Source organism: Choloepus didactylus, chromosome 1 (assembly GCF_015220235.1).
Source record: "Choloepus didactylus isolate mChoDid1 chromosome 1, mChoDid1.pri, whole genome shotgun sequence".
NCBI lineage: Eukaryota > Metazoa > Chordata > Mammalia > Pilosa > Megalonychidae > Choloepus > Choloepus didactylus.
In genome coordinates, this window is record NC_051307.1 from 149,498,978 (window position 1) to 149,523,161 (window position 24,184).

At 37.2% G+C, this 24,184-nt stretch overlaps 1 pseudogene; it reads right to left on the reverse strand.

The window, feature by feature from the left end:
• Positions 1-787: 787 nt before the first annotated feature.
• Positions 788-23,500, reverse strand: LOC119526121 (annotated as a pseudogene).
• Between the last annotated feature and the right edge of the window lie 684 nt (positions 23,501-24,184).

Here is a 24,184-nt window from a genome sequence, read left to right on the forward strand (position 1 = left end):
CAACAGCTGAAAATTCAGCCTCTGACGAGACACTTTTAAGACAGCAATCAAATGTATAAATACATCAAATACAGGAAACATTAACTGTAAGAGTAGTTAACCATAGAAAGTGAGAAAAATATGCATTCTTCCCAAACACAGACTTACATTTTCTGAAGTAAATGCTTTAAAAAAAGCATCATAAAAAGGTAAAAAATATTTATCAAATATTTTGAAAAGCAATCATCAAATCAAATACCCATAATAGAGGACTTTTGTTTTAACATACAGAAATACCTAGTCTCCATGCTAAAAATAGGAGGAAAATATATCTTTAATCATGCCAATTCTTTTATTCTACAAACATTTAGTGAGTTGCTTTTAGTCCACATACTATTCCAGGTGATGGAGATACAGAGGTAAATAAGACAGTCATTAGCTCTAGGGAACTTAGCAAATTGGAATTGGGTCCACCATGGCAAACTTAGTCAAAGTTACTTACTTTGGTCCATAAAATGAGGCTAGACTACACGGTCCCCTCAAATTCTGCCATTCTTAGAGTCTTCTTACAAAATGAATAATGGTCAACATAGTTAATACTGTTAGCACTGTAGCATTATTAATATTAATATCTAAATTAATTTTCATACCATGTTTCCCAGCATCAAAAATAACATCAGTATTCTGCTTTCACAAAAGTCAAGAAAAATTTCATTCTGAGTACACAGTACAGCTAGGAAGAGATTATCCTATACATGTGGTACATGTGCAAATATAGGTGACAAAAAGTGGATTATTATTTTAATGACTAATTAATCACGTAAAATTCATTGCCAGGTTTCAAAGAATCATAGTCTTCTTTCAGGAGGTCCAACCATGTTTTAAGGAAACGTGCATTTTCTGTACATTTGAAGGCAAGTTCTTCCACTAGATTTGATAACTGCTGATGGGGCTTCAAGAAATTTGATATGAAGATGCTGCATCTCCAATCTGCAGTTCCACCTCCTCCAGTGGGTCAACCCATCAGGCCGCTGCGCCTGCTCAGAACTAACCAGGCCAATTCACTGGGACGCGGAGAGGATGCTGAAGAGGTGCCTGAAGATGAGCTAGAGGAAGGAGGCCGCCGGGCTGGGGAAGAGGCTTGTACCTCCTCAGTCTCTGCCCTGGAGAAGTCTGGGACCCAGTACTGCTGGGATCGCGGTATCGAACCTGCACGGCCGAGCTGTCACCAACTGTCCTCTCCAACATTGACACCAATTGTCTTTTCCAGCTTTCTTTTAATTAGTGTTTGTATGTTCTAGCTTTTACCATCATTTTCCTTTTTATTTATCTATATCATAATATTTATTGTTACTTCTATGAACATTTAATAACAGAATCTTTAAAGCTTTGATAACTCAGCATCTGCATCACACTGAATTTGTGTCTGTTGATTATTTTCTCACTTGATAATGTTGTTGGACTTTCTTAATTCTATGTTGTTTAGTTTTGGATTGAATTCTGGGCATTTTGAATATTATGTTATGAAAGTATGGATCCTGTTTAAATCCTATGGAGCAAGTTTTTTGTTATGGTAGCATTTTATTTTTTGATTTTTTTTAATTACAGAAGCTGTTAGTTTAAAGAACAATCATGCACAAAATACAAGATTCACATATACCACTCCACCACCAAAACCTTGCATTGGTATGGAACATTTGTGACTATTAATGATAGCATTTTAAAAAAATAATTGTTCTGCTTTTTAAACAGTAATAACCATTGTTATAATTGATGAGAAATTATTAAAATAGTTCTATCTATTGACCATTATTTACATTACATGTGTTTTTCCCTATGTACCTCTCTATTTTTACCACCTTATATTAGTATCATACATTTATTACATATGAAAGAACATTCTTACACTTGTACTATTAACTATAGTCCATAGTCTACAATAGGGTTCACTATACTATAGAGTACAGTATTTTATCTTTTAATTTTTATTCTAGTAATATATACATACTACAGTTTTAATCACATTCATCTATATAGTTCAGTGCTGTTGATAAACTCACAAAAATGTACTACCACCACCACTGTTCATTTCCATAAGCCTAAATAGAAATTCTGTGCAAGTTAAGCATCCACTCCCCCTTCTCTAACCCCAATCTATCTGCTGGTAACTTATATTCTAGATTCTAACTCTATGAGCTTGCTTATTATAATTAGTTCATAACAGTGAGATCATACAGTATTTGAACTTTCCTATCTGCCTTATTTCACTCAACATAATGCCTTCAATGATCCATATTATCACATGAATCAGGATTTCATTCCTTCTTACAACTAAATAATATTCCATCATATGTATATACCACATTTTGTTTATCTATTCATTGGTTGATGGGCACTTGGGCTACTTCCGTCTCTGGACAATTGTGAATAATATTTTAATGAATACCAGTGTGCAAATGTCTGTTTGAATCTCTGCTTTCAGTTCTTCTGGGTAGGTATATGTCTAGCAGTGGGTTTGCTGGATCATATGGCAGCACGATTCTTAGCTTCCTGAGGAACTGCCAAACTGTCATATCTTATTTTTGTCTTTCTTTTCAGACTTTTAGTTATTCTTACTGAAAATCTTCATTTCTATACTCTGCTTCAAGTCTTTCTCTCCTGTCTTTTCCTTTCAGCTTGCAGAACTCCCGTTAGTGTTTCTTATAGGGCACGGTTCTTGTTGACAAAATCTTGCTGTTTCTGCTTATCTATGAATATTTTAAAATCCCCCTCATTTTTGAAGAACAGTTTTGCCAGATAAATAATTTTTTCTGGCAGTTTTTCTCTTTCAGTACCTTAAATGTATCATACCACTTCTCACCTCCATGGTTCTGATAAGAATCATGTGGTTCCTTTGTATGTGATTTATCACTTCTGTCTTGCTGCTTTCAGGATTCTCTCTTTATCTTTGGCATTTGACATTCTGTTTAGTAGGTGTCTTGGAGTAGGTCTATTAGGATTTATTCTGCTCAGAATATGTTGTGCTTCTTGGACATGTGTATTTATGTCTTTCATAAGACCTGGAGATTTTTCAGCCATTATTTCCTCGAATATTCTTTGTTCCCCTTTCCCCTTCTCTTCTCCTTATGGGACACACATGACACATATGCTTGTGAACTTCATGCTGTCAGTCACATCCCTGAGACTGCTCAATTTCTCTCATTTTCTTCTCTATCTCTTCTTCTATCTGGAAGATTTTGTTTGTCCTCTTTTCTAGTTCACTAATTCTTTTTCTGCCTGTTCAAATCTGCTGTTATAGGTTTCTAGTGTATTTTTAATCTCTTCTATTGTGTCTTTCATTTCCATAATTTCTGTTACAGTTCTTTTATATTTTCAAATTCTTCTTTAAGCTCACTCAGTATCTTTTTATTATTATTATTATTAAATACAGTTTTATTGAAATACATTCACACACCATACAATCATCCATGATATACAATCCACTGTCCACAGTATGATAACATAGTTATGCATTCATCACCACAATCTATCTCTGAACATTTTCCTTACATCAGAAAGAACCAGAACAAGAATAAAAAATAAAAGTGAAAAAAGAACACCCAAATCATCCCCCCATCCCACCCCATTTGTCCTTTAGATTTTATCCGCATTCCTCCACTCATCCATACACTAGATAAAGGGGGTGTGATCCAAAAGGTCTTCACAATCACACTGTCACCCCTTGTAATCTACATTATTATATAATTGTCTTCAGGAGTCCAGACTGCTGGGTTGGAGTTTGGTAGTTTCAGGTATTTACTTCTAGCTATTCCAATACATTAAAGCCTAAGAGGTGTTATCTATATAGTGCATAAGAATGTCCACCAGAGTGACCTCTCGACTCCATTTGGAATCTCTCAGCCACTGAAACTATTTCATCTCCTTTTGCATCCCCCTTTTGGTCAAGAAGATACTCTCAGTCCCACGATGACGGGTCCACATTCATCCCCGGGAGTCATACTCTGCGTTGCCAGGGAGATTTACACCCCTGGGAGTCGTCACCCAGTATCTTTTAATATCCTTTGTCTCTTTATCCATATTTTCCTTCATTTCCTTGAAATCATTTAGGAGATTTGTTTTAACATCTTTGATCAGTTGTTCAAATTCTGTGTCTCTTCTGAAGTTATGATTTGTTCCTTTGCATGGGCCATATCTTCCTGTTTCTTAGTATGGCTTCTAATTTTTTGCTGATATCTAAGCATCTGATTACCTTGATGAGTTGACTCTGATGGCCAGTTTCTCTTTCTTGCCTAGGGCTTTATTGTTGATTGGCTTTGTGTTAAGATTCTTCTTTGACACTTGGTTCAGCTTATTCTAGATATTTAAAATTGCCTATGTTTGATCAGATTTTTTCATCTCTTTCTAATCTGATTGTTGTCCTGTATATGCAGTATAATTTTTAAATTATACTATCTGTAAGATTGTTTCACCCTGGGTGCAAGATTCCTTTCCTCTGTTCCTTCTCCGGGAATCTCAATCCATTGTTTGTTTTTGTTTTGCCTGTATAGTTTTTTGTTAGTTAGTTAGTTAGTTTGTTTTTTAACACTCTTTTTGTTGTTCTAGCTGCTTTTTCCTGGAGGGCAGATTCTGGGAGAAGGGTCACCTTGGATTTCCCCAAGTCAGTGTTTTCCAGTCAAAACAGGACCAGGGACCAATGAAGGGGACACATACCAACCAGCTCCAGGGAGTCCTGAGAAGAAGATTAAGAAAGATGCCCAAAATTCTTTTTGATGACTCCCTGAAGCTGCACTTTCCTGGTCTGCCCAGCAGATGCTCCTTCAGCACACTGTTCCCTGCAACCCTAAGAAGGCACTGTATCTTCAAAACCACTACTGCTTCTGCTCCTGTTAGGTGTGGGTTTGAAACAATGACTGCTACCTGTCCAGGGTGGGTTAAATAGCATCTCAGAGCTGGGACCCAGCAATTCATATTCACTAATGAAAAGCTATGATCAGTCCTTGGCCATGCCCACCCCTTTTCTTGAGGAAGAGGATTTTATGTCCCTTTCTGTCTGCAGCATCTAGCCAGGGGCTGGACCCCAAGGTGGCCAGCTGCTAGAGTGAGCTACTCACAATTCTTTACCACAGTTTCTTAGCCTCTTCCTCTTGCTCTTCCCTGGATGCTGTACAGTGTTCTGGCCTCCAGAGCCCCCAAAGAGTTGTTTCAGACTGTTCCTACCTGTTTCCCAGCTGTTTTGGAGGACAGAATGAGTCCTTAATTTCCCTGGAAGTTCTCAGATGTATATTTTTTTAATTAAAGAGATTTTTTTTTTTTTATTTTAGTAGGCAATTAAGCCAGATAGGGGTGCTGGCTGAAAACTTTTACTGCTTAATGTAGACTGTGGCTTAAATGCCAGAATATTTTTCAAGACTTTGCAGTGTTCTTCAGATCTGTCCTGCATGTTTGCAACCCAGGGGCCAACCTGAGACCTGGGTGGTATTCCACACCACACTTGAGTTCTCACAGCTGTTGGTTTGCTGTGTAGGATCAATCCACTGCACAATTTAGGAGTGAGTCCAGGTGTTCATACAAAGATTTTTGGGTCCCTTTCTTGAGACCTCTGTTTTCCATGATCTCCTACACTGTCCATTTCATGGGGACCCTCTCTTTCCTGGTTCTCTGACTGGTAAACTGGGGTTTGAGTCTCCTCAACCTGCCAGTTACTTCCTGAGATTCATTCTGCTTCTAGAGCCAAGTGGTAGAAGCATGACAGGGGAGAAAAAGTGGGTATTTGCCTCCATGGTCATTGGACCACAGTCCCTCTGATTAGAGAGAAAGATTATCCTCCTTCAGAGTTTTAGGTGCCGGACTGGGGATCATAGCCACCACCACAAGACTGCAGCTTTAGGAAGGGGATTTGCTGAGGACACAGCTGGGAAAGAAAGAAGAAAAGGGACAGGAATTTTCCTGATGCTGACCCACAGGGTCTCTACTTCCCATTTCCAAGATGATAACAAGAGGAATTTCTCTTGGAGCTCTTTCTGTCCATTCCTGCTGTTCTGTTCTGGGATTTATACTGATACAAAGTCAAAGAGGTATGCATAGAAGCAGAAGAAAACCAGGAAACTTCCCACCAGATTATTTGTGCTTTGAGTTCTGGCTTTCTTCCCCAGGCCACCTACTACCATTAGTATTTTTTAACTTTTTATTTTGGATACTTCTATCTATCTGTCTATCTAGTTAGCTAGCTAAATATCTCTCTATCGTCTATCATCTGTGTTGGTCCAACTGTCTATTCATAAATCCATTTTCTAGCACTTTAGTGTAGGTTGTATATATCATGCTCCCTGAACACTTACTAATGCCCTGTACACTTCCTAAGAGCAAGAATATTCACTTATGTAATCACCTTAAGTGCAATTATGAAGTTTAAGAAATTGAACATTGTTTAAAACTTACAGTCTACATTCCAATTTTTTCATATGTCCCAATAATGCTCCTTTGAGCTTCTCTCATCACCTGCCATATCCCATCCAGGATCATGTATTGCATTTAATTGTCATTGTCTTATTAGTTGCTTTTTTCTTTTTCTTTTTCTTTAATTGTGAGAACATAAACACAACACAAATTTTCCTCTCTCAACTACTCCCAAGCATACTATTCAATGAGATTAATCACATTCAGTAATGCTGTACCCTCACCTCACCAGCTTCCATTACTAAAACTTTCCTATTTCCCCAAATGGAAACCCTACACCCATTAGGCATTAACTCCCTATTTCTCCTGCCTCCTGCCCCTCACAATCTGTACTCTCAATTCTGTCTCTATGAGCTTGCATATTCTTCAGTATTTTCTTTGTAGTTATCATGGGGCTTAAATTTAACATCTGAAACCTACAACAATCTTGTTTGCTTTGATAACAACATAACTTCAATAGTATATAAAACCTATGGTACCATACCCATCTGTCCCCCCACTTTTATGTAGCTCTTGTCACAAATTACATGTTTATACATTATGATTCCCAAACCACTAATTTAATATAACATTTTATGCATTTGTCTTTTAGATCATTTAGGAAGAAAAAAGTAAAGTTACAAACTAAAGATACAGTGGTACTGGCATTTATATTTTTCCATGTCATTACCCTCACCAGGGCCTTTAATTCTTAATGAGGTTTCCATTTACTGTCTTTTCCTTTAAAACTTTCAACTTTTTGTAGCATCACTTATAGGGCAGGTCTAGTGGGGAAAAAGTCCCTCATCTTTTGTTTATCCTGGTATGCCTTACTCTCTCCCTCATTTTTGAAAACAGTTTTGCTGAATATAAAATTCTTGTTTGGTGTTTTTCTGCTTTCAGCACTTTAAATATGTCATCCCAGTGCCTTCTGGCCTCCATGGCAATTTCCCAGATATGCAAGGCTATATAATAAATATTACAGAGTCTGAAAAATTGGGAAACCCTATCTTAAACAAAGCTGAACAGGTTTTTATGTACTTCAGAACTTCTTGGAATCTCTGATAAGTTGATTTTATCTCCAAGGAGATAATTGAACAGATTTGGAGACTTGTGCACTAGCTCTTTTCTTTGCTAATGGCCTTTAAATAGAAGTAAATGCAAAACCACATTTTACAAGCATTTTTCATGGAACTCTTTCCTATGGCATCTTTATCATTAAATAAGAGTATTGTAAGTTTAGTCAGATCTAATAATCCCAGCCCGAACTTTTACTTCACTTTTTAATCATGTGGCAAACTGAGAGCCTTGCTCACAGTCATGTGGCTACAGAAATAAAAGTCATTTATGGAAACATGGAAATTAAAAACAAAACAAAACATTGCATATCTGGAAATCTTTTAAGTTTCATTCAAGTAAAAGTGTTGCTGTAGTTTTCTAAACCATGGTCTATTAGTGTGAGAATTATTAGGAAATAGTCTTAGAATCTGGTATTAATATGAAAATCCAGATTGTGTACTTGCACTGTTACATGGGTATTGTGTCTGAATTGAGTATGGATGGGTATTGTGTCTGAATTGTCCTAGGAGCTCGAGAAGAGGACAGACCCTCTGCCTTGTTCTCCTTGTTGTCCTTGTCCTCCTCATTCGCTTTCTTCACCTCATTTCTTTTCATCCGGACAATGGCAACCTCGCTCCGCTTCCGCCTCTTGGAAAGAGAAAGGCTGGACTCTTCTTCCTTGGGGAATCCAAGAGCAAGGGGTGAAGTGTGCTCTCCATAGACCTATCCCAGTACACACCTGGGACTGCACATCTGAGCAGAAGGAAGTGAGGCAGAGAAGGACTGAGGTCACAGGGCAAGCGTGAGCCTGGCACTTACCTGAACTACACTGCAGGGAGCACTTTTTTAAAAGACAGTCTTATTTAAAAGAAAGTCTTGTTATTGAGTTGTTAGAGTTGCTTATATGTATTGTGAATATGTTCTCCCAGTCTGAAATTTCCCTATTCAGTTTCTCTATAGTATATTTTAATGAACAGAAATTTTAAATTTTGAGGAAGTTCATTCTATGAGATTTGTAATGGTTAATACTTTCTAGGTCTTGTCTAAGAAATCTGCCTACCCCAAGTTCATGAAGATATTATCTTGTATTTCTCCTAGAAACTCTATATAGTTTTGTTTATTTGACATTTAGATCTGTGATCTATCACAGATTATCTGTTTCTGTATGGTATAAGGTATGGATTGGGGTTTATTTTCTTCCATGTCATACTGATTCTTTTTTTTCTACTGATTTAATTTTTTTTATTAGAGAACTTATGGGTTTACAGAACAAACGAAATACAGATTCCCACGTGTCATCCTATTATTAATACCTTGCATTGGTGTGGTATATTTGTTACAATTGATGAAAGCACACTTTTATAATTACACGATTATACTACTGTTCTAGTTTGCTAATGGTGCCAGACTGCAAAACACCAGAAATGGATTGGCTTTCATAAAGGGAGTTTATTTGGTTACACAGTTATAGTCTTATGGCCATAAAGTCTCCAAGGTAATGCATCAACAATTGGGTACCTTCATTGGAGGATGGCCAATGGTGTCTGGAAAACCTCTGTTTGCTGGGAAAGAACGTGGCTGGCGTCTGCTCCAAGTTCTGGTTTCAAAATGGCTTTCTCTCAGGATGCTCCGCTCTAGGCTGCAGTTCCTCAAGAATAATCACTCTTAGTTGCTCTTGGGGCATTTGTCCTCTCTTAGCTTCTCTGGAGCAAAAGTCTGCTTTCAAAGACCATCTCCAAAATGTCTCTGTAAGCTTCAGTTCCTCTCTCAGCTTCCATACATTCTTCAAAGTGTCCCTCTTGGCTGTAGCAAGCTTGTTCCTTCAGTCTGAGCTTACATAGTGCTCTAGTAAACTAACAAAGGCCCGTGCTGAATGGGCGGGGCCACACCTCCATGGAAATTATCCACCATTGGGTGGGTCGCATCTCCATGGAAACACTAAATCAAAGAATTACAATCTAATCAACACTAATACATCTGCCCCCACAAGATTGCATCAACAAATATGGCTTTTCTGGGGACATAATACATTCAAACCAGCATGACTATATTATACTATTATAGCTATAGTCCATGATTTGACTTAGAGTTCACTGTGTGTAGTACAATTTCGTGGATTTAAAAAATTTTTTTCTATTACCATGTATACAACCAAACATTCGCCTTTAACCACATTTCATTATGTATTTCAGTGCTGTTAATTCCATTCACAATGTTGTGCTACCATCACCACTATCCATTACCAAAACATTTCCTTCTTTCCAAATAGTAACTCTGTGCATTTTAAGCCTTGACTCCCCATTCTCTATCCCCCAGCCCATATTCAGGAAAGGAAATTTCTGGGTTGTCTACAACGTGTGCCTCCTGTAATGCTAATTAAATCACTTAACAATAGGGATTGTGGAAGAACTTATAGCCATCCTAAGGGCACAGCAGCCACTCAGCACTTGCTATTTAACGCCTTGCCAGACGGTTTGCATGTGTTGCTCAATATTATAATTTTAGAGAAGCAGAAGTCAAAAATCTAGGTAAAATTATCTTCTTACTTATAATTTGGGAGTTCATTTTCTTTTAATAATCTGTAGGGCAGCACTGGATGAGCCCAGATCTAGATTGTGAGGGCCAGCTTGTTAACTCCTCCCTGGATTTTGCAATGACTGCCTCCCAGAGGCAATTCTCTCTATTTCAATTATAGTTACTATGAGAAAATGACTAGGCTATCATAGGTGGACTCTGGAAACAATGTTCATTACATATCTTTCAGATACAAGTATTTCTGTGCCTAAATCTTGGCTAGAAAAAGAATTGTAGAGCGAAATAATTACCCAACTTGCTTGAGACTACCTAGCTTTCAACTCATCCGGTGGAAAACGATTATGTCTGTCTTACTTGTTGGTTTTTAGAGGGCACTCTCTCAGTGAATACTAACTCATGTTCCCTCTTCAATTTTTTGTATTACTTAATAAATAAAACCAGAGACTTGATGGTAGCTCAGAAATCATCAAAAACTTCCAAAGATCCTCTTTAAATTATGAAACTAGAAATTCGGATATATATTCACTCTTTAAATGTCAGTTATTTATTGAATACCTGCTTTACAGCAGACACATACCAAGCATAGGGAATTAACAATTAAAAAAAAAAGACAGGCTTATCTCCTCATAGTTTAATTTCAGGGAGTAATTAAGCCAGAAGTCTACACTGAACTCCAATTTTTATATCCCGCTAATACCCAAAATTGCCACTTGGATATTGTGGTGGCTTGGAGCTATGAAGCCCCGAAAAGCATGTTCTTAAACTTAATCCATTCTTGTATGAACCCTTGTAAATAGGACCTTTTGATGAAGTTACTTCAGTTAAAGTGTGGCCAAGCTGATTCAGGATGGGTCTTAATCCAATACTGGAGTCCTTATAGAGAGGATGAGAGAGAGAGAGAGAAAGAGATAGACAGATAGATAGATAGATAGATAGATAGAAGCCAGAAGCTGAAAGTCAAAGGAACCAAAAAGCCAGGCTAGACCACTATGTGCACTTCCATGTGACAGAAAAGCAAAGGACCAAGTATCACCACAATCTTCTGGGAGAAGGCATCACCTTGATGATCATCTTGATGATGCCTTGATGTTGGACTTCTCCAAACCTCAAAACCATGGGCCAATAAATTCCCAATTCTTAAGCTAACACACTGTTTGGCATTTGCTTTGACAGCTAGGAAACCGAAGCATATATTTAAGGCATCTTAAATGTACCATGTCCAAAAGTGAATTCTTGATTTCTTACTTCTAAGTCTGTCTCTGCCTGAGTCTTTCCCATTTCAATATAATGCTAACTCTTCTCTACTAGTTGCTTGGACAAAAAAATAATTAAGGTGTGAACCTTAATTCCTTTTTCTCTCACATCTCATGTCCAATCTATCTGCAAATGCTTTTGATTTTACCTTCAAAATGTATCTCCAAAACATCCACTTCTTATTGTCTCCAATACAGCACAGTAGTCCAAGCCATTGTTATCTTTTCCAGGACTATAGACTGCAATAGCCTTCTAATGGTCTCTCTTTTTTTCACCTTTGTCTCCTACAGTCTTTGTGATCTTTTTAACTAACTCTGTTCAAAATTCTCCATGGCTTCCCATTCCAGGCAGAATAAAACCCAAGGTCTATATTAGGGCTGTCAATATCCTATATGGTTGTGCTGTCTTTCCCTCCCTCCACCTCCCTCCAACACCCTGCTTATTATCCTTACCTCTCTCTCCCTTGCTTCATCTGTTCTAACCTTATTATACTTTCCTCTTCGTGGAACACGCCAAGCTCACTCCTGTCTTTGGTCTTTGCATGTATTGTGCTACTGCCTGGAATGCTCTTCCTCCAAAAACCCACATAAATTGCTCCCTCACTTTCTTCAAGCTACACTGTTGCCTTCCCTTGGGTTTTATTCTGCCGGAATGGGAAGCCATGGAGAATTTTGAAAAACCTTCCCTGATAAGCATGAATAGAATATTTCTTCTTGTCCCAGTCACACTCTATCCTGTTTCTTGCTCTATTCTTTCTCATGGCACCTATTACTCTCCAACATGTACTTATTTGTTAATTTAATATCCTCCATTGAATGTAAGCCCATGAGAGTGAGAACGTGCCTGTTTTGTTCACTGCTGTACTGCCTGCATCTAGCTTGTAATGAACACTCAGTAAATCTCTGTTGAAGAAACAAACACATAGTTGCATTAGAGTAGTGTAAGTGCTAAGATAGGAGAAGTTCAGTCTGTTAATGAAGCACATAGGAAATGTCAAGGGAAGATTTCAGGTATCTAAGCTGAGTTCTGAAGGATAAATTAGACAATTAAGTTTGGAAGGACTGGGTCAATGGAATGGAATGGAGAAAAGTAGTCTAGGGTAAATTGAAAGCTAGACAGGTGAGTATGGGCAGGTTACACCAGCCTTGTTAGCCATATTAGGGTTTAGACTTTACCCTAAATGCAATAGTGACTACTGAAGTCTTTTGGAAGGTGAGTAGTAACATGATCAAAGTCACATTATTAAAAGGTCAATCTGATTACAGAATGGAATTAGTTGTGGGGGTTTAAAAAAAATGGAAAGGATTATCAGGAGGATTTGGCAGTAATCCAGGAAACATACCCATTAATGTAGGTATGAAGAGAATTTGGTAGATTGTAGGCAAATGAGAATGCTGAAGAGAAAAGAAAAAAAAAAGTGTAATTGATTGGATGCAGTGAGAAGAGCAAAAGGTGATAAAAGAGTTTACAATGACAACAAGATTTCTGTCTTGGGTAATTAAGTGGATAGTGGTTAGAATAGATGCATGTTTGTGATAAGGGGAAGATGATGGTCTCCTTTGGATAGGTCTCATAAAGTTGGATGCATGGGTCTTAAGTTCAGGAGGGGCGTTTTGTCTAGAGAGAGATAGATATGGGAATCCTCAGTATAAAGGTAGTATTTACCACTATAAGATTGGATGAGACCTCCACCCACCCATCCCCACCACCAGGAAGACAGAGCATGAGGTGTACAGAATTCATGGGCTCAGAACTAATGACAGATACCGAGGAAATGTGGGACAGGGTTGCTTATTTGGGAACAAATTTCTCAAGTTTGGACTAGCATTTTATATTACTCAGGTAAGGAGAAAACCCCATTTTTATCAGTTATATGAGAAGATCACCTCCCCCGCTCCCAACACAAACACACAAGCTGAGCCATAGGCCACCTCAATAATAGAGCAAGGCCAGAGGAACGGACTTTGCTAGAGTTGTGTGATAGAAGGTATTTTGCACTTTGGAACACATTGATATATTATTTCTTCTATGGTAATGACATTTATGAAAATTAGGTTGATTCTTGGAAGGCAGCGTCTTTGCTAGCACTGGCAGAGAAAAATAATTCAAACCCTAATTGCCTTCTTACTTTGATTTTCATTTTCCTCCCTTCCTCAATTTTAGTAGTAAATACTGCATATATGTGTTCCCCGAACAAAACGTTTTGTCTTGTTGACTAAAGCTGTCAATAACTGCAGACAACTCTGAAGATTTACTTAAAAATAAAAAATATATGAACCATGTTTTATTAAATTCTGTTGGTTGAAAGCACATGAAAAATTTGCCATTTTTGCTTAATTTCTTACTGCTTTTATCAAAATCTCTAAGCCTTTGAAAGAGAATGAAGGTGACAATGAGTATCTCAGCTCCTAAGAGGAATATAGTGCTCAGGGATTGGGAATTATTTCCCAATAATAGCAAATATTTCCCTCCCCTATCTCTCATGCATTTAAATCGTAAACATCTTTAGGATAAAAGAGAAATTATATAGATATTTATGATTCAACCATAGTCAAAATTATTAAAATAATCACGTTTGTATGAGTGTCTCTAGAAATCCACTGGGTCAAGTACTGTGTGCAAGAAAACAGACATATGAGCCATTTTTATATAAATGGAATATAAACAGACACATGTGGTGTAAAACAGACACGTGGTGCTTTGGGCAATTTTTAGAGTGACATTGAATGCTGTAAGCAGTAAAAACCTTTCCCCATATTTTGCGTAATTACTTTTCAAATAGTCTTAAAACTTCTCTTTCTTCTTTATAATTAAAGGTATTTCGAGCGATCTGTTTCCTATAATATACCTTCTGAGCCATATTTATAATATAATAAAATAGTATCACTCCTAAATAATGTTAAATCCCTTTTTATTCTGGGCATATGCCTTTTTCCTCACATCATTTATCACATTTCTGTGCATTTGAACTTTTTTTTGACTTTTTATTGTAATAACATATATACAGCTCAAAATTTCCCATTTTAACCACTTTCAAGTGTACAGTTCAGTGGTATTAATTACACTCACAATATTGAGCTACCATTACCAATATCCATTACCCCAATTTTTTCAACTTGAGTCAGTTTAGGTAAATTGTATGTTTCTAGGAATTTATCCATTTTCTCTGGTTTATCTAAATGTTGGCATAAAATGGTTCATAGTATTTTCTTATATTCCTTTTAATTTTTGTAAGATCAGTGGTGATGCTCTCCTTTTTTATGGATTATAATTATTTGCATCTTTTCTCTTTTTTTCTTTGTCAGTCTAATTAAAGGTTTATCACTTTTGTTGATCTTTTCAGAGAACCAACTTTTGGATTCATTGATTCTCTCAATTGTTTTTCTGTCTTGTATTTCATTTATCTCTGCTCTAAGTTTAATTTCTTTCTTCCTAGTAATTTACATTTATTTGTTCTTCTTTTTCTTGTTCCTTCGGATATTAAATTAGGTTATTTGTTTGAGTCTTTTTTCTTTTTCAATAGAGACATTCATAGGTGTAAATTTCTCTCTAAGCACTGCCTTCATTGCATCCTATAAATTTGGTATATTGTGTTTTTGTTTTCCTTCAGCTCAAGATATTTTCCGATTTCCCTTGTGACTTCTTTTCTGAATTTTGATTGTTTAAGATGTGTTTTTTAATTTCCACAATTTTGTGAGTTTTCCACTTTTGGTGTGCTATTGATTTATACCTGTCTTCTATTGTGGTTGGAGAAGATACTTTGAAAATTTATTGAGACTTGTTTTGTGATGCAACATGCGGTCTATTCTAGAGAATGATACATGTGAACTAACAAAAAGAGTATTCTGTGGTTGTTGGTTGTAGGGTTCTATATATGTCTGTTAGATCTAGTTCATTTATTATATTGTTAAAGTCCTCTGTTTCTGTATTGATCCTCTCTGTAGATGTTTTATCCATTATTGAAAGTGATGTATTGAAGTCTCCAACTAATATTGTAGAACGGTTTTTCCCTTCAGTTTTGTCAGTGTTAGCTTCATATATTTTGGGCTCTGTGTATATACATGTTAGGTGTATATCAGTCTTGGTGGATTGACCCTTTTATTGATATATATGTCCTTCATTGCTTTTGACAAAGTCTATTTTGTCCGATATTGGTATGGCCACCCCATACGAATGGGTATATTTTATTTCATCCTTTCACTTTCAACCTATTTATGTCTTTGGGTCCAAGATGAATCTCTTGTAATGAACATACAATTGGACATGATTTTTTATCCATTTTATCAATATATGTCTTTTGATTGTTTAATCCATTTACATTCAGAGTAATTATTGATAAAGCAAGACTTACTTCAGCCATTTTGTCCTTTGTTTCTTGTACATCTTATACCTTTTTTGTCCCTCATTTTCTACAGTGCAGCCTTCTCTTGTATATAGTTGATTATATACAGTAAAACAGATTGATCTCTCTCACATTTCCTTTTCTGTAAATATTTTAAATACTTTCTTTGTGGTTACCATTGGGATTATATTTAATACCCTAAGTCTATAGCAAACTTCTTTAAAATGATACCAGCTTAACTTTAATAGCACACAAAGTGTCTGTTCCTATACCCCTCCGTTCCTCCAGACAATGTTGTTTTTGTCACGTGTTACTTTTCATGTCCATAACATAGGAATATGATTATTTCTTATGCAATTGTATTCTAAATCTTGTAAAAAATAAAAAGTACAGTTACATACAATAATAATGGCATTTGTATTTACCCATGAAGTCACCTTTACCAGAGATCATGATTTTTTTCATACAGCAACAAGCTATTATCTACCATCCTTTCCTTTCAACCTGATGAACTCCCTTTAGCATTTCTTGTAGGGCAGGTGTTGTGTTACTTAACTCCCTCAGCTTTTATTTAGCTGATTAAATTCTCCCTCATTTTTTTATAATTTAATTTTATTGAGATTGTCCACATACCATACAATTAACCAAAGACCCAAAGTGCACAATCAATTGCTCATGTTACCATCGTACAGCTGTGCACCCATCACCACAACTATTTTTTTTTCAATTTTTAGAACATTTTCATTACTCCAGAAAAGAAAAGAAGACAAAAAAAGGAAACTCAAATCCTCCCATGCCCCTAACCACTCTCCCTCCATTATTGACTCATAGTATTGGTATAGTACATTTGTTACTGTTGATGAAAGAATGTTAAAATACTACTAACTGTAGTATATAGTTGACAATAGGTATATTTTCCTTGCATGCCCCTCTATTATTAACTTCCCTTTATAGTATCATACATTTGTTCTATTTCATGAAAGAGATTTCTAATATTTGTACAGTAATCACAGACATTGTCCACCACAAGTTTTGCTGTTTTATACATTATCATCTTTTAACCTCCAACTTTCCTTCTGGTGACGTATGTGACTCTGAGCTTCCCCTTTCCACCACACTCATACACGATTCAGCACCATTAGTTATTCTCATAATGTGCTACCCTCTGTCCATTTCCAAAGTTAAAGTTCAACCTAGTTGAACATTCTGCTCATGCTCCCCATTCTTTAGTCTCTTTCTATATCCTGGTAACTTATATTTCATGTCTATGAGTTTATATGTTATGATTAGTTCATGTCAGTGAGACCCTGCACTATTTGTCCTTATGTGTCTGACTTATTTCACTCAATATAGTGCCCTCAATGTTTCTCCATCAACCCATTTTTTTTAAGATGGTTTTGTTCACACGCCATACATTCCATCATAAGTAAACAATCAATGGTTGCCTGTACAGTCACGTATTTATGTATTCACCACCATCACCATTATTTACATTAAGGACATCTCCATTTCTTCCACAAAGAAGGAGGAAGAGTCAAAGAAGGTAGAGAGACAAAAAAGACAAAGAAAAGGAAAAGAGAAAAAACAACATGACAGCTAGGAAGCAACAACAACAAAAAGGATAGAATTAAACTAAAGTAGAATAAATAGTCAGACAACATCACCAATGCCAAGAGTCCCATACCCCATCCTTATGTCCCCCTCTTATATGCATTTAGCTTTGGTGTATTGCCTTTGTTACATTAAAGGAAGCATAATACAATGTTTCTGTTAACTATAGTCTCTAGTCTGCATTGATTGTATTTTTCCCCCAATACAGACCATATTTTTAACACCTTGCAAAGTTGACATCCATTTGTTCTCCCTCAGTTAAAAACACATTTGTGCATTTTATCACAATTGTTGAGCTCTCTTGGTTTCACTGTTATACAGTTCCAGTCTTTCCTTTCCTCTTTCCTTCTGGTGTCCCACATGGTCCTAAGCTTTCTCTTTCAGCCATACTCACTGTCGTCTTTATTCAGTGTACTTACATTGCTGTGCTACCATCACCCAAAATTGTGTTTCAAACCTTTCACTCCTGTCTTTTCCTATCTGCCTGTAGTACTCCCTTTAGTATTTCCTGTAGCACAGGTATCTTGTTCACAAATTCTTTCATTGCCCATTTGTCAGAGGATATTTTAAACTCTCCCTCATATTTGAAGGACATTTTTACCAGATATAGGATTCTTGGTTGGCAGTGTTTCTCTTTCAGTATCTTAAATATATCACACCACTTCCTTCTTGCCTCCATGGTTTCTACTGAGAAATCTGCACACATAGTCTTATCAAGCTTTATTTGTATGTGATGGATTGCTTTTCTCTTGCTGCTTTCAGGATTCTCTCTGTGTCTTTAACATTTGATAATCTGATTACAAAGTGTCTTGGCGTAGGTCTATTCAGATCTATTATGTTAGGTTTCTTGGATCTGTAATCTTATGTCTTTCATAAGAGATGGGAAATTTTCATTGATTATTTCCTCTATTATTGCTTCTACCCCTTTTCCCTTCTCTTCTCCTTCTGGGACACCCATGACATGTACATTCATGCACTTCACGTTGTCATTCAATTCCCTGAGACGTTGCTCATATTTTTCCTTCTTTTCCCTATCTGTTCTTGTGTGTGTAGGATTTAAGGTGTCTTGTTGTCCAGTTCCTGATTGTTTTCTTGTCTCTTGAGATCTGCTGTTGTATGTCTCCATTGTCTTTCATCTCTTATGTTGTGCCTTTCATTTCCATAGATCCTGCCAGTTGTTTTTTCAAACTTGCAATTTCTACTTCATGTTTGCCCAGTGTTCCCATTATACCCTTTATCTCTTTTGCCATATCTTCCCTAAACTAGTTGAATTGATTTAGCATTAGTTGTTTCAATTCCTGTATCTCAGTTGAAGTGTAAGTTTGTTCCTTTGATTGGCCCATATCTTTGTTTTTCTTAGTGTAGGGTGTAGTTTTCTGTTGTCTCAGCATCTGGTTTCCTTGGTTACCCCAGTCAGGTTTTCCCAGACCAGAACGGGCTCAGGTTCTCAGAAGAGGGAAATATTCAGTGTCGGATTTCCCTGAGGGTGTATCTTAGAAGATTGACATACCCTGTGAGGCCTCTAGCTGTGTGCTTTTCCTATCCTGCCCAGCAGGTGGTGTCTGTCAGCCTGTCACTCCTGACTGGTGTAAAGATGTGTGGCCCCCTTAGTCTCTGTTTTGGCTTCTTTTCCCCAGGCTCTGGGGTCTGGTTCTGAATGGAAGGCTGGTAGTAGAATTGAGCACCACCTTCTTCCTCTTAGGGAAGATACACCCCCTAGGGAGTTATCATCTGCATTTAAATAGGTTCTTTGTCTCTCTTATTCTGCTATCTCCACCCTTATCTGGGTCACAGTGCTGCAAAATGAAAATGTCCAAGGCTCTATCTACTGAGCCCCTCAGGTTGAGAGGAGAAAAAGGGACAGGAAACCCCCTTTCAGAGCCAGTCCACAGCCTCCCAGTTTCACCCATCAGCCAGATGTAACACCTGGTCTTCTGGGCTCCCCCTCCTGGGACAGAGGATTCTTCTTGTTCTGTAAGGTCAGTCGTCACTAAAAGCCTCTGTCTGCTTGTTGAGGATTTGCAGCTTGTATTGAGCAGTCTACATTTTTTAATTAAAACCCCAGTTGGAGCTGGACTGAAGTATATATATGCTTGTTCAGAGGGTGCTGCTTTCTACCACAGCAAGGTTTTGCCATTTGGCCTGCCATGGGGGGATGGGGCTCCCAGCATGGTTCCACAGCTTTTACTTACAGATTTTATCCTGCAGTCTCAGGCATTCCTCCCAATCAAGGTTGATGTTCGATGTGTGAATAGTCATGGTTGTCCCCCAGCAGTTATTCCATATTATTTACTAGTTGTTCCTGGTTGTTATTAATTGTTACAGGGGGCTAACTAACTTCCACTCCCCTCTATGCTGCTATCTTGCCCACTCTACTCTCCCTCATTTTTGAAGAACAGTTTTGAAGGGTATAGAAGCCATGACTGGCAAATTTTTCTCTTTCACCACTGCCTTTTTGCCTGCATCATTTCTGATGAGAAATTGTCAGTCTTATTGAGGATTCCTTGTATGTGACTAGTCACTTCTTTCTTGCAACTTTCAGAATTCTCTCTTCATCTCTTGCATTTGACGGTTTGATTCTGTCCTGGAGTAGGTCTATTTAGGTTTATCTTATTTGGAGTTTGTTGGGATTCTTGCATGTGTATATCTTTTATCAATTTGGGGAAGTTTTTGGTCATTATTTCTTCAAATATTCTTTCTGCCCACTATTTCTCTTTCTCTTCTCATTCTGGGACTGCCATAATGTGTATATTGGTGTATTTTATGTTGTCTCACAAGTCCCTTTGGCTCTGCTCACATTTTTCATTCTTTTCTCTCTATTCTTATGACCAAATGATTTCACTTATGCTATCTTCTAGTTTGCTGAGTTTTTCTTTTGCCTCTTCAAATCTGCTGTTGAACATCTGTAGTGTATTTTTAATCTCCATTATTGTGTTTCATCCCCAAAAGTTCTGTTTAGTTACTTTTTAAAAATTTCTAATTCTTCCTTTTGTTCATGCATTGCTTCATGATTTCCTTTAGTTCTATCTCCATGTTTTCCTTTAGCTGATTGAACTCATTTAGAAAAGTTAACTGAATCAGAGTTAACTTTGATTAATTGTTCCAATATCTGTGCTTCTTCTGCTGTTTCATTATTATTATTTTTTTCAATGAATTGGCCATCTCTTGTGATCTGTTTATATCTTGTGATCTTTGTTGAAGTCTGGGCATTTGTTTATTTTGATATGCTAATTCTGGTAGTCAGATTCTCCCTCTTACCTAAGGTTTTAGGGTAGATTAACTCTTTGTTGAGGCCCTTCTTCAACCCTTCAACTGCTTATATTGAACCTATAGAATAGCCCATGGTGAACAGTTCAGTTCTTCTCAGGTCTCTCTGAGCCTGTGTCTTGCCCTGGGTGTGCGCAATAACTTTCAAGTATGCACAACTGTTTCCCTCCAAGAAAGGAGTTCCCCTCCCCAGCTTCTCCTTCTGGGACTCTGGGATGTGCTCTGTTTTTATTACAATTTTTCTCTCTGGGAGCTGTGGTCCATTCTTCTCTGCTCCTACACTCTGGGCTGCCTTTTTACTCAAGCTTTCAGCACTGGGTCTGCTCTGCTGCAATGAGGCTCAAATCCCCCTTTCCAAGCCATTTTTCTGCCTCTGATGATAACTTCCTGTGCCTAGAGTCTGTCTTCCACATAACCAGTTGGGGTCAGTATACAAAGACACCTGATGTTTTCATTTAGGTGCTGCAGTGATCAGGCATCAGGGACCCTCACTGGTAATGCCCAAAGGCTGCCAAACTGCCATCCTGTGTCACATAAACTGCTACAAGGATCTGAGTGTGTAGGAGGGACCCAGGCTGGTAAATTTGTCCCAATTTTCTCTGATGGTTTTTAAATTTTTTTTTTTTTTTTTTTTTTTTTTTGAATTCAGCATTCATTGAGTTGTTCTCTAGTCTTAATCATTCTCCAGAGGTTTGAGAAAGTTGATTCTGCACATTTTTTGCTGTTCCTAAGGGGACATTTCACCAGCACCTGTTACACCACCATCTTAACAACAACTCTTCCCTCTAGAACTTTTTAAAGCCTTATTTAATGCAGTGCATTTATGCTTTTGATTGTTTAAGGCTTTGCTTCTTTAAAGGAATCCTTGAATCTAAATTTTACCTGCACAAGTTAAGTCAGATTACTTTAAAAAAACTAAGATCTTTGTTAAATCTTTTTGATCCTGAAGCTTCTTTTATATTCAGCTCAGCACCAACACTTTCAAAGTGTTTAATAGAAAGAAAAGACATATATTCCAAAACATTAGGCCCAGCATGGAGTGAAGATTTCAATTGCACTGACTCCAACTCTTACAACCTTCACAAAACATCCAAGTGTTTAACCTTTTTTTCCAACTTGACTCATAGATCAAGAGAAGCTTTACTTGATAGACCAGAGCAGCTTTGGCTCTGAAGCTAGAGTTTATCTGGAGACTTTTCAACCAAGCTGCTAATGAGAGAGAAGCACACAAGTAAGGCCACTGCCAAGTTCTGGAGAAAAGTAAGACTTTTAGTGTGAATTTGTGAAAATATCTGAATCTGCAAAAGCCAGGCGGATACTGAGTTGGGAATAAGGAAACTTACATCCAAATATGATCTCTGCTCTATCTCTAAGTAATGGGTGCCCTTGACCAAGCCCCATTCCTTCCCCAGGCAAAGTTCCTTATCTCAGAAGTGTTGTATGCAATCAGAAATCTGGTGGCCTATAGATGTGATTTATTTGATTCACATAGAGCTCTTCCTTTCTGTCTTCTTGCCTTCCTTCTTTCTTTCTTCCCTTCCTTACTTCCTTCCTTTCTTCTAAACAGTCTTGAGCACTTAAAACCTAGTTTATTTTACATATAAATCTGTATTTCCAGGTTCTCATGAGAAATGGGAAGATCTGGCAATGCAGGGCCTGAGTTTTCACACGGCAAATCAGTTGGAACTAAATGGTGCTGCTGTTTTTTTGACATGGGGCACAGACTTTTCAGATTTCCACAGTACTTACTGGGCCCTCTTCACACATGTCTGTGGCATCAGTAAGCACTTAGGTTTGTGACCTCAGGGATCTCAGGCTTGTGATGTCTCTGATGCTTCCTTTTCATCTCAAAAAGTCTGTAATTCTCAACTGGCAAACCAATGATTACTTCTTGTTTATACTGCTGTTTCAGCAGCTTGACAAATAAGCTGGAAAACCTTAGTACAAGACCAGATTTAATTAACATAACTGAAGTAATTTTCTCTCCAGATTTTCCTTGGAAGTGGCAAACTTCTATACCATGTATCTTTCCACATCTTCCTTGGAAGTTACTGACTTCCCCTTCTAACCTCATGTCATTACCAGATGATGTGCTTGTAAAAAATTGGCCTCCTGCTTTTCTTCAGCATTAGTTCTTCTTTTGACCGATAGAGTAGACAACTTTAAAACTCATGACACCAAGTTTGAAAACTTTACTCACTCCAGTCCAGATAAGTCCTGAAATAATTTCCTAATCCTTTAAGTAACAATTAAAGAAACCAATAGGCTTTTTCATCACACCATCCCCATTTCATAGCCCTTCCTCTACATTCCCCCTTCCCTGGTTTTCATCTCTCCTTCTGCCCTTCCTTCATCTTCCTTTTCCTCACCCTCACTAACTTATCCCCCTTCTCCATCCCTCTTCTCCTCCTTGTGCCCTGTCTGCATCTCTATTCTCTATTTTGCCTTCTTATCTCCACAAATGACAGTGACAACAATGAGGAAACAGTTCCCTAATCCTTTTTCTAAGTTTCCATGTTTCTAGTTAAGTTTAGGACCACATGTTTGTTTAGCTAAAATGATTTTCACCAGACAATGCACCCTGTAACATTACAAATCCAACTGAAATTTGAGTTATATAAAGTATTATTGAAGGTTGTACATTTTGTTACCTTTGTAAAATATATCTTATTGAAGGAAACATCATTACTATAATGAAAAGTTTGTCTCTGGAGGCAGGATTAGCATTCAGGGCTAGGAATCTCATGGGAACTTCTAGTTTGTAGTTGCATCTGAAGCTTACTCTCTATAATTGACTGATTTTTCTTTGTTTCTAAATGGTGATACTTGGAAGTATTATAAAAAATGATAATTTTCCCTTCTGAAATAAATTAATATTTGCAGCATTCTTTATTTGTAAATAGGTCTTACCCTGTGATATTCAGATGTGATCAATTCTCCTTCCTCTTCATTATTCACTCTTTTGCCGATTGTTCTTTGAAATTCATGTGTCTTCTCCAAAACTAACAGGGCCCACATTTTACTATTATTTCTAATTTGCTGCCTTGTTTCCTCTTTGAATAAAATATTTCTTGATTGCATTTGATAAATCCTCATTCTTGCTCTGATATCAATTAATTATCTTTAATAACAAATTTGCATTAAGTTGATTCATTTTCTACTACAGTTTGGTGTGCCCACATAAATGACAGATCTTTCAACACTTGCAGACACTATTCTCTAATGCTTACTCATTTTCTTTTGAGCAAACTGGCTCTTTTTTGAAATGTATATTCTAACTGACTCTAACTTTCTATGTTTGGAAAGTCAGTTTTAAAATAACCAGTCCAATTCCTGACAGGCTCCATTATACTCAAGTCATCTACCTGGTTGTATTTGTTGAGGAGACAGTTTAAGGGACTATTCCAGAACACCTTTCAGATCAACTTGACTAATTTTTCTGCAGCCGAAGTAAATCGTTCTGTGTCTAACCCAATGTTTCAACTAAATTAATTATTTTACATCAGATTTGCCAATGGAAAAGAGGCCTGTTTGTTTGGATATTGTAAACAAAGAAGAAAACAGCATTAACTATCATCTTCTTATCATCTCTTCCTTGATTCTTGCTTAGGTCAATTTTAGGATCCAGGCATATTTTTCCCTTGGAACAGGTGTTGGTTTCTGTCACTGCCATATCTCAGATGGAGTGCTTAACTTCTATCT